Here is a 16,086-nt window from a genome sequence, read left to right as displayed (position 1 = left end):
GAATGATGTGTACTTATAGCTAAGTGCACAGAATACAGTTACTAGAGAAGGAACAAAACAAATAGTTAAAAAATCCTGCCAAGGCATCATCAATAAAAGTAGAGAATTTTTAAAAATAGCGGAAAAACTATAAATACCTTATAAATATCTGTTTGGTGTCTCCGGTGTAGAGAATAAAGAAGGTATTAATAAATCCTTGTTTGTAAAGTTTTATTCTAATTTGTATGCTCTTTTGAGATGTGCTGAATCCAATGTTCGAACCTCTTCCGTTTAGAGCTCAATTAGTTTTAGTTGACAACGTTGTAGTTCAATTTAACGACCTTGACATTATTTAGTTTAGCTTAAAAATCCGCAGTACAAAAAATAACCCAAAATTGCTCATTTACTAACCACTTCATTAAGCACTTTATTAAGCACTTAGCCTAATAATAAACACTGCGATATGTATGTCATTATAACCGTAACCCACTCAATTCTTTACTCACAACTATTACCAGTTTGACATTATTGTATCAGAGTTTCATCTGATGTCAAGTGTTTGAACCGTTGGAGCATAGAAAATAAGGGAAAGGTAGCAACATATGGCCAGTAAGTCTTGGGTAAAGTGTCCCCCCCCCCTTTTCCATAGTGTTCACCTCGTGATTCAGCCACACGTGAAATGAACCGTTCTTCACGCTGTCTCTACTGTAGTGTGAGGGATTCAGTACAGAGAACGTAAGGCTAAATATTGTATCGCGACGCCTGAGGAACTCTCCAGTTCCCGAAATGTTTTGAAGGTCTGTGACAATAGGGCCTACATAATAAAAATGTACTCTAACAATAACACTTATAGCATTCAGTTTTTAAACCTTAATGTGTGTGTGTGTGTGTGTGTTGTTTTTCGACGCTGATCTAGACACTGAGAACAGCAATCAACTATTTCTCTCAATCACTAGATGGACTAGAGCAGTGGTTCCCAAACTTTTTTGTCTCGTAGACCCCTTGCCATGGTTTCTGATTTTCGGTAGACCCCCTGTTTAACATATTGCATTTTTGCAAATTCATCAACATTTTTAAAACTAATTTCTAAATGTAGTGAGTCTCAGATTGAAAAAGTAATTTAAAGCTGCATTTGAAGTTATACAGATGTCATTTTTATTGATAAAATTTAAATTTAAACCAAATAAAATAACAAAATATATATTTCTGGAACCATCAAACACACTGGAAGTGTTGTTGTTGTTGTTTTTTGTAGGCTCATCATCCGTTGCTACGGATATTATGTTTCATATAGAAATTTGTTGTTATATAAAGTAGTCTTTGAAACATTAAATATTAATTAATTAATTTGCTTTAGGGGTTATTGTAAACGTTTTCACAAAGAGCAGTTTCTCTTGTATTTCTTGATCTTTCATGTGTGGCTCAAATATTGAGTCAGCAGAACTGTTTTCACCAACAGGTGAGTAACTGGCACCTAAACCAGTAAGCCTTGGACAGGCGGGACTCATTAGCCTTGGCTTTCTACCCACCTAGCAGAAGGATATCTGAATTCAAACCTCTGCTGTCTTGCAACTATAAACATGGGTTTTGTGAGTCAACCCTGAGGGAAAATAAGGAGCCGGCAACCCTTAGGTAGTTTGCAGCAAACAGCGCTACATCCTGTCAGGGCCTGCTAGACCGCTGATCCCAAACTGTTTATGTCGTTTGAAAAGAATTACATAAGAAGCTTTTAATACTAAGACTAAGACTGCTTTATTGATCCTTACGGAAATTTGTTGTGATTACAAGGACTCTTTTCTCATATAAAGACAACACCGATGTTCCCTTGAACTGTATTGTTGCACGAAATTCGTTTAATAATATCAGAAGTAGGTTTGTGTAAAACAGTTTGTACAACTATTTCAACGGCAGGTAAAATCAATGTTTTACCCAAAGTGTTTTGCCGTAATTGGATATTGTAAGTCGTTCACAAACCATCATCTTCTATTTATGATGTCGAAGAGAGATTTTGTGGGTCTATTCTGAACTTATCTTTTTCAAACTTTCATCTTTTTATCAGGGTGGCATCGTCTCAAATTATCCTCCAGCGTAATTAGTTTCAGATCGCCATAAAAAGGCACTTAGGCAACCGCTTGTTTGACAACGGTGTATAATCTACATTTCTTTTTGTTAAACATAACTTACATGTAGACAAAATTAAGATATTTAAGATATTTAAATAAGTATTAAAATTAAATACAAACATTTTTCGTTTGAATAGCAGGATAAATATTTAAAGGATTAACTAAGGTACAGATCATATATTAGTGTAGGAAATAATTACATTAATGGGAGTGAAAATTTAAGTCACAAATGAAATGAAATGAAATCCATTATTGTAGACCCCCATGGACAACTCATAGACCCCCAATTTATTTTTTCACTTTCGTAGACCCCTTGGAGGTCTTCGTGGACCCCTGGGGGTCTATATAGACCACTTTGGGAATCACTGGACTAGAGTCTAGTGTTTTATTGACCTAGAGCAGGAAATCGCCACTTGAGTTTCAACATACGATTAACATTGGGGTCTATCCCCCCCCCCCCCTTCCCTTTAGTTAGCCTGAAACTGATTGAACCAATTAGTGCTCCTTACTATCCGAAGTGAATTCATTACACGGCGCTGTATAAACGTTTTGGGTGGTCGCTATATGGGAGGAGCGTACACGAAACAGTCCTGCTCTATTTTAGAGCCTACACATAAAGACAAATACTATTGTGATCCAGATTTGTGAAGTAATAACTCAACAAAGAGGAAATGTTGGTGTACAGTTAAAGCAATGACGCGATAAAAGAAAGTTTTGATATGATAATGTTTCATATCATGAATGTGGAAGGATGACTACACAAATACACATATATCATGTAGGCTATAAAAAAGGATGACTACAAAAAACACACATATATTATGTATATCAAATGATGACTACACAAACACATATATATCATGAATGTGGAAAGATGACTACACAAACACACATATATCGTAAATGTGAAAAGATGACTACACAAACACATATATATCATGAATGTGGAAAGATGACTACACAAACACACATATATAATGAATGTGGAAAAATGACTACACAAACACACATATATCATGAATGTGGAAAGATGACTACACAAACACACATATATCATGAATGTGAAAAGATGACTACACAAACACACATATATCCTAAATGTGAAAAGATGACTACACAAACACACATATATCATGAATGTGGAAAGATGACTACACAAACACACATATATCATGAATGTGAAAAGATGACTACACAAACACACATATATCCTAAATGTGAAAAGATGACTACACAAACACACATATATCATGAATGTGGAAAGATGACTACACAAACACACATATATCATGAATGTGGAAAGATGACTACACAAACACACATATATCATAAATGTGAAAAGATGACTACACAAACACACAAAGCTCTTCCTTTAATAAACATCTCTATGACTTGTCCGTCTCCATACCTGGTCTGAAACTTGGTTCAGTTTCTTCGTTCACTAGGGCGAATGCTGATATAACCAAAACATTATGGATGGCGTGTGCAGAAGAGATTTTTAGCAATATGATCACGATTATGCGGATAATAAAATGTATTGCCAGCTAAATCTAATTCATTGGTGCCAAACATACAGCCCGCGCTCCATATCCGGCCCGTGCAATTGGTCCCCGGCCCGTGCTATTGGGCCCCTCGAAACTTTTGCCCACAGTGCGTAACGAAGCCGGAGAGGTTCTTTTGGACTCAACGATTTATTGTTATTATTATTATGAATTAATTTTCATTCGCTGGCACTGCCAGAGTCTAGTTTCGTTAAAGAGAAAAAAGTTCCCTTAATGTCCACTGAGACATTTTCTGATGATGTGGCAGGTCTGCAGTAGTACTGCCCTCTGACAAGTAAATGACGATCTCATAGTAATGCTTAGGGCTTCGAATGTATCAGCAAGGTCAGTTGTCATTGTCCCTCTCCGTCGATATAACAACAGGGTGTATTGTTGTTTCAGATAGCTCAGGTGTTCATGTTTTCTTCGTTCATTATTATTTTATATTGTGATGCGGCCCGTGTTACGAGTGTCAGAAATAAAAGTTTGATCTGCTAAAATAATCCTTTATTTTCTAGACACTTTGGTTTAGAATAGACGTCTATAGTGCCTATAGTGTACATTAGTGTAACTTGTATACACACTTATCTTATCTTATATTATATTATATAATACAGACGTTACTTCAAAAAAGAAGCTGATTACGTCTTACGCGTCATACATCTAGTCATGCATGTTAGCCAATGACTAAATTCTGCCAAGTCAATGATTTTCCTCACACATACCACATAAACACACATCAGATGAAAGTACTTGCACAGTAATAGGTACGAAAAAAAAGTGATAATTATGACCAACTAGAGAATATAGTTCAGTGCTATATTCATAAGGACAAACTAGAGAATATAGATCAGTGCGTATAAACGTTGACCGGCCAGCCTTACAAAATGAGCCTGACGTGTAAAGGTTAGCTGTAATATCGTAAATGAGAGGTCAACAGCTGTGGCAAGTTATTGACCCCTATGTACAAATCTCTAGACATGTAAACAACTTTGGGGATATCAACATTCAGTAACAAAGGTTTCTAAGCCACGTCAAAGGAGCATTCATTTTAGAATGACTTTCTTTGTGAAGAACACAAAACTAATGTGGCATATTTATGCAAGTCTAAATATATAGGTTAGACGTACATTTTTGTCTATAATTTCTAAAATGGAAGTTACGAAAGTCGTCGAAAGTAAATTAAAAGGAAACACGTTGGTATGTGCTGCTCACAGACCTATAAAGATTGAGGCTTCTGTGCTGCTCTTTTACCGGAAGCCTTTGTTTTCATAGATCACAGACCTATAAAAATATGTAAATGCTGTATGAAACTTGATCTATGTTAACTTATCTTATCTTATCTTATAAATAAAAAATGTTAATTCAAAAAAGAAGATAATTACGTCCTACACATTTGATTTGTCAATTTAATCATATATGTTAATCAGTGACGTAAACTCTGCTCATACAAGCTAATCAGCGACGTAAACTCTGCTAAGTCGTTGGTTTTTCTGACTGATTCAGGCAACCCATTTAATTTTGTAATGGCACTAGGAAAGAAGGAGAACTAGCATATGAAATAAGAAATGCGCGTCTATCTTTGTATTATCCTGAGTATTTAATTAGGTTTTGTTTTTCTACTTGTAAATTATGGTTCAATGTTTTATGCATTATCGCTATTTACTTTTTCAAGTCTTGAAAAAATATTTTCTCATTGTTCTCCATTGAATACAAACACAAATAATGAAATAGGGAGCCGAAAACAACAGAATAAGACAACATTTGTTCCGGAAACTAAAAATTGGAACTAGCGAAATCTGCCATTGTAGAATGTCACCAGAGAATGCTGACCATGTCCTTCAGTTAAACTTCTGGCCTTCATGTGTGGCTCTGACTTTGAGTCGGCGGAACTGCTTTCCAAAAAACAGTAGAGAGGCAAATTCGAGTAACTGGCTCTTAAACCATTAAGCTTCGGGCAGGAGAGCTCGTTAGCCTTGGCTGGCTAGCCAGCTAGGAGAAGGAAAACTCTGAATTGAAACCTCTGCTGTCTTGCAGCTGTACCCAATTATGGGAAAGGCTTTGGGATTCAACTCTGAATAGAAATAAGGTGCTGAAGATTGTTAAGCAGTTTGTAGCACCCTGGCAGAGCCTGCGACGGCGCTGATCCCAAACAGTACGTGTTTTGCATAATTCGTTTTGCCTATGTCCATTACAAAACAAATTGACGAGACTTGCGGTTGTGTTACCGTAAGGTCAATCAGAAATGTTATTAAATACACCCGCCCGAGTCTCGAAACAGCTACAGAACTCTAGATAATGATACACCCACCCGAGTCTCGAAACAGCTACAGAACTCTAGATAATGATTTACATAGAAGAACAAAATTATGGCGATTGACGATCAACAATTTCAATAATTTTTTCCACCTCACAAAACTAAACTTAATGGTTTCATTGAATTGGATCACGTGAGACGGTTTTAAGCTAACTACTATGATAAATCTACTTGGAAAACAAAATTTCATAGAAAGCTGTCATGCAGACGTCTTCTTGCTAACAGGTTTTAAAAAATGGAAAAAAACAAACAAAAACGAATTCACATTTAATAAAGATTTTTTTAATTGTAAGGTCTAGCGTAAAATAAGAATACAGGCGTCAAAAAGTATTGACCTTTTAGTTGTCAACTAAGAGTTGTAAAATTGACTACCTGGTCGTGTGGTATGCTTTTTGAAATGTCATTTCTAGGGTTTGAACCCAGTCATCAGCTGCCGTCCTGCATGGTCTGGGCTGGGACATAATTCATCTTTATTTCTGATGGAACGTCCGAAACATAGAAATCAAATCGCGGACTTTTGAAACCGAATGGGGCATATTTGGCTTCTGTTTGTGCCATATCGTTCAGGCCAGGGTTGATGCCCAGGCATTCATCTCATTTGATTTCTACGAGATGATCTCCCTTAGTCGCTGCCAGGCTGAAGGAGGCCATACACACACTGGTAAAACTAAATAACATCCGGGTCAATTGCAAGATAGAAATATATATTAGGTATTAGAATGATTCTGTTTTAACTTACAATTAAATTAATACCATATAACGAACTGTAAGTTTCACATTAAAAGTCATGTTATTTTTTTTTTAAATTATAAAATTGTAGAACTAAGATACCAACGAATACTCTCTCAATACAAGTGTACAGCAAGTCAAATGGCTAAACGATCACTGATGCTCGAAGTAGAGCACACAACACACACACACACAACACACACACACACACACCCACGTATGAAGGCAATGAATACAAATTACTGTCAGATCCTTTGACGGTCTCAATAAACTGGGAACGTATGGCGTAGCATGTTGTATTTGATCCTTGCTATTAGTCGCACTACTGCTCAATGGTGAACTAGATCACATGAATCCTCTATCTGCTAGATCACATGACTCCTCTATCTGGCGTCCCTATTGAAAAGTTTATTCCAAAAGTTGAAATTCTGCTAGCCTTCGTCACTTGTCTTCGTCACTTGCCTTCGTCACTTGTTTTCGTCACTTGCCTTCGTCACTTGTCTTCGTCACTTGTCTTCCTGATGGCTTTTTGTTCTTTAAAATATCGTCTCAAGATTTATAAACTCCAAACAGAAGCTAACAGAAAACCTAGTAAATCTTCAATATGTAAAAAACAATCTCTCCCAATAAGCTATGCGGTTTTTAATGACTCACAGAAGTCATTAAATGTGCTTCCATGTTCACAAAGTGACCCTAGCCTTGAGGATACTGACATCACTAAAAATATTTTTGTGTTAATAGTATCAGTCACTTTTCATCATCAATAAATAAATGGTTAATTTCATATTGCGGACACATGAATTGATCACCTAGAACTTCTGGACTTGGGTTGTCAATGTAGAGGTTACTTCTGGACTTGGGTTGTCAATGTAGAGGTTACTTCTGGACTTGGGTTGTCAATGTAGAGGTTACTTCTGGACTCGGGTTGTCAATGTAGAGGTTACTTCTGCCACGCTTTAACGTCTTTCAATGTATCAAGTTGCTTAAGAAGAATAAGTAGAAATGTTATACTGAGATCTATCTATCTATCTATCTATCTATCTATCTATCTATCTATCTATCTATCTATCTATCTATCTATCTATCTCTATCTATCTATCTATCTATCTATCTATCTATCTATCTATCTATCTATATCTATCTATATCTATCTATCTATCTATCTATCTATCTATCTATCTATCTATCTATCTATCTATCTATCTATCTATCTATCTATCTTCTATCTCTCTGTCACTCTGTCTGTCTCTCTCTCTGTCTGTTTCTGTCTCTTTCTGTCTCTATCTGTCTCTCTCTATAAATATAGATAAATAAATATACGCATACATAATGAGACAGATTTTGTTCCCTAAAAACCTTGTTATAAAACATATTTTATAGGCACAATTATTTAACAAGAGGGAGAACTAATAATAATGCAAATATTAACTATTGATTGTATCTGTCTATACTCTATAAGTTATTTGAAGTTAATAAGTATTTTTTAAAAAACAGAGAGCAATTTAAAAAGAAACGTAAACTCTAGATGGTGAACATTTTGGATACTGAAGTGCGCTTCGGTTTTAACAATAAACTTTTGTATGTTTAGTCAATTTATATTTGACATAATAAAAGCTGGATGATCATTTAAATAATAATGATAATAATTAAATCATTCTGCGTATTCGGATCAATAAATAATACCGCCCCGAGTCGCCTTCATAAGTCTCGTGTATCTAACCAAGATATATATCCGTTAATATTTCCACCGCTATCTGTTTACTTCTATTGTTTGCTTATCCCAGCGATTATTGTCACCTGCCAGAAGGGTGGCCCAGGTCTTTTGACATAATGCCTGTCACTACACATGATCGCACAATTAGACAGTGCTTCATTGGACACCTGATGAATTATTTATCTGTGGACCGTGACTTGGTGATCAATACAAAACTATATGTTGGTGAAATAGAATATCCATTGGAGGCAGTCTCAAGAACTTTGTTTAGATTTTGTGTTCTTGGTTGTTTTGTATACTACCCTCTTATTGTTTTCTATCCGTTCTTTTTATGTTCAATTCATTCACGATCTTATCCTAGGCCTTGCTATTGCGTATGTATTGACAAACCCATTTACTCCTAACCGGATTATGTTAGTTTGAATGGTCTTTGATAAGTTTATTTCTAAAGTGGTTTCAGGACATTAGAGAAAAGAAATAAAAGGAGCTGGAAAGTAATTATCATTCTTTTTGTAGCACACAACCTGTTTGACATTAGGACGTTTCCTCTTTCTCTCTTGTTCTCTTTCTCTCTCTTTCTCTCTCTTTCTCTCTCTTTCTCTCTCTCTCTCTCTCTCCTCCTTGTTGATACTCACTGTAGTCCCAAATAGTCATTATAAAAAAAATGTGATATACAGTGTAGAACTAAATTGTTACTCAGTGTACGGCCAAATTGTTTTATTTTATTTAGTTTTTCAACAGCTAACTAACATCGATTGCTAGCCAAATAATAGGAAATGTGATTTTAAATGTGCCTCAACATGCTTCGGCGGGGACAAAAATGCCATTGTACAGTGTGTAAACATCTTTCCGGAGTAGATTAGATATAATCTTGGTGCATATCGCTAGACACTCCAACCTTGGTGCATATCGCTAGACACTCCAACACATTTAGCTTCTTTCCCGTCGTACATCAAGCAACCTGCAACCTTCTGGTTTATAAACTATGATTTACTATAGATGACTGCTGCTGTGACGTTGTAGACATTTTATATTGATCTAATTCCTTATAGTAGTTTATACTGCAATGCCATCTGTTACTTCTTTAAAACCCGAATTTTTAGAAACTCCATTCCTGATTGAACTGAAACACAGGAGATTGGATCGAAGTTAAGTTCCCCTTTCAGATCTTGCAATCTATGCGCCAGATGATGTATAGCTCATCGGTGGTTGTAGCCGACTAGGGTGTCAGGGTGTCATGTGACTAGCACAACGAACAACCGCCCTTACTTCCTCAACATATATCAGAGCTGGGTGCACTCAGCCTTTACAGGGGTTCGAACTCTAGACCTCTCGGTTCAGAAGCTTGACGCTTTATCCCTTGGCCACCACACCCCTATATAATTTTAATGCTTATTAATATTTGCAAACCATTGAGAGAGAGAGACAGAGAGAGAGAGAGAGAGAGAGAGAATTTGTGTGTGTGTTTGTCATAGTTATTAAGTCTCTTTATATTAATAACTTAGATAAAAAAAGTTCGATTCCTAAGATTATGTCAGAATGAGTGCAGTGTTTCACGTGACTATACACACCCAGTTTCGACCTGGATATTGTGTCACATCTAATGAAGACAATAACATTGGCCGCCGAGGGTCTATTTCAGTCTTCAGCTAGAGCTTTCCTTTTAGATACTAACTCTGGATCTTTAACTTGCTCAACACACACACACACACAAACATAATATAACTGTATAGGTTCCATTACAACTAAGGCAAAAGACAGAAAGTAATAGAGAAAGACGGTCAACAAATCTTGCATGGTGCCTCAATGGTTCAAGAGACTAAGGGATAAGTAAAGGTTCCATTAATTCAGTTGTAGACCTGTTCATATGTTATAATGCGATACTAACAATGTTGTTGGTGCCGCCTCTGGTGTTTTCCAGCCACTTCTTAGTTCACCAAGCAAATATCTTGATTCTGATCTACCGTTCAGCAGATGGAATGTAACAATTGTCTGTTTGGACAGTCCGCTTTATTCTCCCACTTGATATAGCGCCATTCTTTCAATTATCACACATGCTTCTAAATTAGTCTGGGTCACGCTGGCTATGGCGTGTTAGAGATGTTCATGTGTGGAGGACAAACTCAAACTAGCTAGCTATTTGGTGTAACCGGTGTACAAAACAAAGTCGATCAGCTATTTTTTGAAAGTTATGTACATTGTACGATATTTTTTTGTTGCACTTTTTAGCCCAGCAGAATCCAATGTTTCCATAGATTCTAATAGATTTAGTTGGCAATATTGAAGTTCAGTGAAACGTCCTTGACATTGTTGAGCTTGTCATTCCTCTATATGGCGTTAGTCTCTGTCTCAGTCAAAGCAATGTCAGATGCCATGACGTCATATCCCATGAGCCCAAACATTGCAGTGTTTCAATTATCTACATCTGTCTAATGGGCTAAAACCATGTCGACTTTCCGCGGATCATTTGTAGTCTCCGATAGTTGTCATAGTAACAACAGTGAGCCAAAAACTCAACCCGTACCACGCCCCTACCCCCAATTTGCCACTTCATTTTTTTGTTCATTTCTTCTAAAGTACAAGTCAATGTCTATAAACTGTACACGTTTTAAACTTAATAGTCATTTTGTGCTCCATCAATGTTTACAAGTGTATATTTGTATTTATATGAGTTATCTCCCTTTGGAACTATGCAGACTATTATGACTGGGCCTGCTTCCTAATTGACGTTTAAAGTTATTGTCCAGAACAACCACCGGCGTTTTACTTTCGTAATAATTTTATGGTACCCAATAGAAGGAATGGTCTTAGACGCCTTGATATACTTTAATTCACAAATTAAGGGACCGCTCCTTTTCGTGCGTACATCTGTGGTCCTCCCATAGTTTGTGAACTGTAGTACCAAGAAAAGAAAGGTGGTTTTAGTTCAGCTGTAGCTGTCTGTGTATAAACTACTAGGAAACAAATGTCTTACAATAATGCACTTTTCTTTTCGGTAGTCATAAAACATGTTCTCGGCATAATGTAAGAATCCAAAAATACATTTCTTACAAGGAAATACACCTGGTGCATTAGGCAATGTAAATTAATAAATGAATGTTTTATTGAAGGCCAGAGACGTAAGGTGGAGTAAGGTCCCCTGATCAAGTTGAGAACATCACGAAGTTACTGCACCAGGCGGATGAATACAAGGCTATGTAGGAGAGTCCACGGATGTCCAACCTTCTTTAGTCTGGAGTCAGATGAATACAAGGCTACGTAGGAGAGTCCACGGATGTCCAACCTTCTTTAGTCTGGAGTCAGATGAATACTAGGCTACGTAGGAGAGTCCACGGATGTCCAACCTTCTTTAGTCTGGAGTCAGATGAATACAAGGCTACGTAGGAGAGTCCACGGATGTCCAACCTTCTTTAGTCTGGAGTCAGTCAGATGAATACAAGGCTACGTAGGAGAGTCCACGGATGTCCAACCTTCTTTAGTCTGGAGTCAGATGAATACAAGGCTACGTAGGAGAGTCCACGGATGTCCAACCTTCTTTAGTCTGGAGTCAGATGAATACAAGGCTACGTAGGAGAGTCCACGGATGTCCAACCTTCTTTAGTCTGGAGTCAGTCAGATGAATACAAGGCTACGTAGGAGAGTCCACGGATGTCCAACCTTCTTTAGTCTGGAGTCAGTCAGATGAATACAAGGCTATGTAGGAGAGTCCACGGATGTCCAACCTTCTTTAGTCTGGAGTCAGTCAGATGAATACAAGGCTATGTAGGAGAGTCCACGGATGTCCAACCTTCTTTAGTCTGGAGTCAGTCAGATGAATACAAGGCTACGTAGGAGAGTCCACGGATGTCCAACCTTCTTTAGTCTGGAGTCAGATGAATACAAGGCTACGTAGGAGAGTCCACGGATGTCCAACCTTCTTTAGTCTGGAGTCAGTCAGATGAATACAAGGCTACGTAGGAGAGTCCACGGATGTCCAACCTTCTTTAGTCTGGAGTCAGATGAATACAAGGCTACGTAGGAGAGTCCACGGATGTCCAACCTTCTTTAGTCTGTAGTCAGTCAGATGAATACAAGGCTACGTAGGAGAGTCCACGGATGTCCAACCTTCTTTAGTCTGGAGTCAGATGAATACAAGGCTACGTAGGAGAGTCCACGGATGTCCAACCTTCTTTAGTCTGGAGTCAGATGAATACAAGGCTACGTAGGAGAGTCCACGGATGTCCAACCTTCTTTAGTCTGGAGTCAGTCAGATGAATACAAGGCTACGTAGGAGAGTCCACGGATGTCCAACCTTCTTTAGTCTGGAGTCAGATGAATACAAGGCTACGTAGGAGAGTCCACGGATGTCCAACCTTCTTTAGTCTGGAGTCAGTCAGATGAATACAAGGCTACGTAGGAGAGTCCACGGATGTCCAACCTTCTTTAGTCTGGAGTCAGTCAGATGAATACAAGGCTATGTAAACGAGTCCAAAGGTGTTAACCTTCTTTGGGCTGTGGTCAGATGGCAAGTCTATGAAGAAGAGTCCAAGGATGTACAACCTTCTTTGGGATGTGTTTAGATGAATACAAGGCTATGTAAAAGAGTCCGATGATGTTAACCTTCTATGGGCTGTGGTCAGATGAAAACAAGGCTACGTGGGGGATTCCAAGGATGTCCAACCTTCTTCGTGTATGTATTCTTGATCCTGCTTAAGTATTCATAAGAATACCGAGAGTGGAAACAAATTATCATAAGAATACCGAGAGTACAAACAGATTGTCATAAGAATACCGAGAGTGGAAACAAATTGTCATCAGAATACCGAGAGTACAAACAAATTGTCATAAGAATACCGAGAGTACAAACAAATTGTCATCAGAATACCGAGAGTACAAACAAATTGTCATAAGAATACCGAGAGTACAAACAAATTGTCTTAAGAATGAGGAAAATAAAAACAATGACGTCAAATCTAAAAAAAAAAAAAAAAAGGTAAACACCTTGACCTCTTCTGCGGACAGGTGTATGACGTCATGACGTACTAACCCCTCTCACAGTATGTATAGACACTTGATAAACACAGAACACTGAGACACAAGGTACCGGATCTTCTTGAAGTGGGGCAATGGCATAAAATAATTCTTCATCACCCTAACCCCACACCAACCCCTCAGGTAAGTCTCTAGACGAGGGGGTTGAACCATTGATCACCTGCTTATTGAACTGTGTGTTCATTAACTTGTGGATAGACACTGCGACGAGAAGGCGTTTAGGTGAAGTACAACTTTTTAACTTTACAAATACTAAGAAAACACATTTCACGTATTCTAAGTACACTTTAAGATTTCAACAGATCGTGAGTTACTTTGTCTGCAAGACTTTTCAGTTATCGTCCTTTAATAAAATGAAGCATGTTTAATATGGTGGACGAACGATTTGTCTTGAGTTATAAGTGTTTAAACACAATTTATCATGATTTAACGTTTTTTTTAAATATATAAATTGTCTTAATTTACATTACAGTTTGTCATGATTTTACATTGTTTAAGTAAATTGTATAATATGTGAGCATTAAGTATCATTTATCTTGATTTAACATAAAGAAAAATTTATCACAGCTTAATACTGCGGAAGTACAATTTATCATGATTTAAAATTGTGAATGTCCAATTTATCTCGATTTAACATTGTGAAAAAACAAGTTATTATGATTTAATATTGCGTAAGTACACTTTATCATGATTTAACTTAATTAAGTATAATTTAGCTTGATTTAAAGCTGTGAAAGTACAATATATATACTTAACATTAGTTAAATACAATTTATTATGATTTATTAATGTGGAAGTACAATTTATCATAATTTAACTATGTTGAAGAATAATGTATAACTATTTCACTTTAAGTACAATTGCTCATGTCTAAACGTTGTTCGATTGAAGTTTCCAGATGTGGGTTCACTTTAATGTTTGCCTTCCTCGATACTAATCATTCAAAAATTGATTTTCTGATATTGTTTCTTGATTGATAACTTTGTTTTGTCTTTTTTATCTGACCAACTTTTATAAGAACCTGCGCATTTATATTTACACGTTTATGTGTGTGTGTGTTGTGTGTGTGTGTCCAAGTCTAGTCCAAGGTGATGACTCTATATAATTAACCACAAATTGTGAGAGACAATAGAGTAATATTTTTCTGACATTAATATTGATGAAAACAAAAAGTTTCTAAATTAAAGGTTAAGAGGTCACAATTTTGAGGCTGACCCCCTTATTTTTTTTTTCTTCTTGAATTTAGCTAGTGTGAAAATATTGACTGAACAAAGAATGGTCTAACTCCCGTCAATAGTTGAGCTTAAGTTACCTAGTAGACCTAGTTACAGAGCTGGTGACAAGAATCAAGAATCACATAGAGTTGGCTAGAAGCTTTGTTTGAATAAGGTGTTTGAATAAGGTGTTTGAATAAGGTGTTTGAATAAGGTGTTTGAATAAGGTGTTTGAATAAGGTGTTTGAATAAGGTGTTTGAATAAGGTGTTTGAATAAGGTGTTTGAATAAGGTGTTTGAATAAGGTGTTTGAATAAGGTGAGGAATTCTTGCTTCTTCCAACCAGCTCTGTAGGACTTAAATCGATGATTTAAAACTTTGAAAAAAGGGCAACGAAGATCAACTGCTAGGCAGTAAGATAGTGTTAAAATTATAACTTTTATTATTATTTTTTTAACAAAGCTTATATCAACTCACTCTGTCTGGCAAGTAAAAAGCTTTTGCACGTTATTTCTCCCACACCCAATCTCGGATAAAGTTTTCAAATTTCTCACAATTATTTCTTCTACCTGACAAGAATCAATCAAAAACCAAGGTTACAAAGACAGTTTGTGTGGAAACAAAAATGACAGAGAAGAATGAAGAAAGCAGGTTGACAGATCTTGTGTGGTGTCCCACCTCTGTCAACTTGAATTCTATTCTTGGTTGAAGCTCATACAATGTTTCATCTAATGTAATATGGACCACCCATGGGAATTCGGATCGGACAAATATTGTAACAGAATTAACTTTGACTTCTATTAGGTGACCAATGGAATACGATCCAACCATAGTCATTCAATTGTGATCGTTTGGAGAGCGAATCATCAAGCGAAGACAACCTTATGAATATACATTTTTACATTCTGTTTTTTCTGGGTACATCTGATAGAGTCTAATGCAAAGCTATTTTCAATATTTGATGTGACATAGTCAGTTCGAGACACCCAGTGCGTCCAGCCTCATTCCCAAATGTAAGGTTGATCTCCTGACTAAAGGCAGCATCAATCTGTGTGCATTTCTGGCATATAAAATAATTGCTCTAGCTTCTAATTAAATCTACTTATCAACTATAATACTGACATACGTCCCATTTGATCCCAGACAGGTTAGACTTATTGATTACAAGCATTGGAGAGATTAGAGAGGAAATGGAAAATCAACACAAACACACACAGACACACAAAGACTTTATGTCGAATGAGCGCATCAGGTCTGCCCAAATACCCCCCTCTCCCAAATCACTCATCTGCTTTTAATGCTAGTTGTATTTGATTTAATCATCCTATCTCTGTCAGTGAGGAAATGGAAGGATAACTCTGTCACCACAGTCTGTCAGACACATGACCCTATTGTGTTGACTTCCACATGACATCTCTCCTAACCCAGACATAAACTG

General features: G+C 36.9%; 2 protein-coding genes across 9 annotated transcripts in view; one reads left to right on the top strand and one right to left on the bottom strand.

Annotated features, from left to right (window-relative positions):
* The window catches only part of LOC106077623 (putative RNA polymerase II subunit B1 CTD phosphatase RPAP2), a 273,180-nt gene that overhangs the window by 114,721 nt on the left and 142,373 nt on the right, over positions 1 to 16,086 (bottom strand). The window lies entirely within an intron of this gene.
* The window catches only part of LOC106076573 (prostaglandin E2 receptor EP4 subtype-like), a 90,748-nt gene that overhangs the window by 47,134 nt on the left and 27,528 nt on the right, over positions 1 to 16,086 (top strand). Inside the window, exon 1 of one of the 8 annotated variants that reach the window (XM_056030955.1) lies at positions 13,505 to 13,656. The exons of 6 other annotated variants lie outside the window; for them this stretch is intronic. The gene's annotated coding sequence lies outside the window, so the exon portion shown is untranslated. Of the gene's footprint in view, positions 1 to 13,504; positions 13,657 to 14,086; positions 14,106 to 16,086 lie in introns of those variants that run through there. One more of the 8 variants, XM_056030958.1, reaches the window with a different exon arrangement.

This window comes from Biomphalaria glabrata, chromosome 5 (genome assembly GCF_947242115.1).
Source record: "Biomphalaria glabrata chromosome 5, xgBioGlab47.1, whole genome shotgun sequence".
NCBI lineage: Eukaryota > Metazoa > Mollusca > Gastropoda > Planorbidae > Biomphalaria > Biomphalaria glabrata.
The sequence above is the reverse complement of the archived record's forward strand: the minus strand, read 5'-3'. Positions and strand labels throughout refer to the sequence as shown.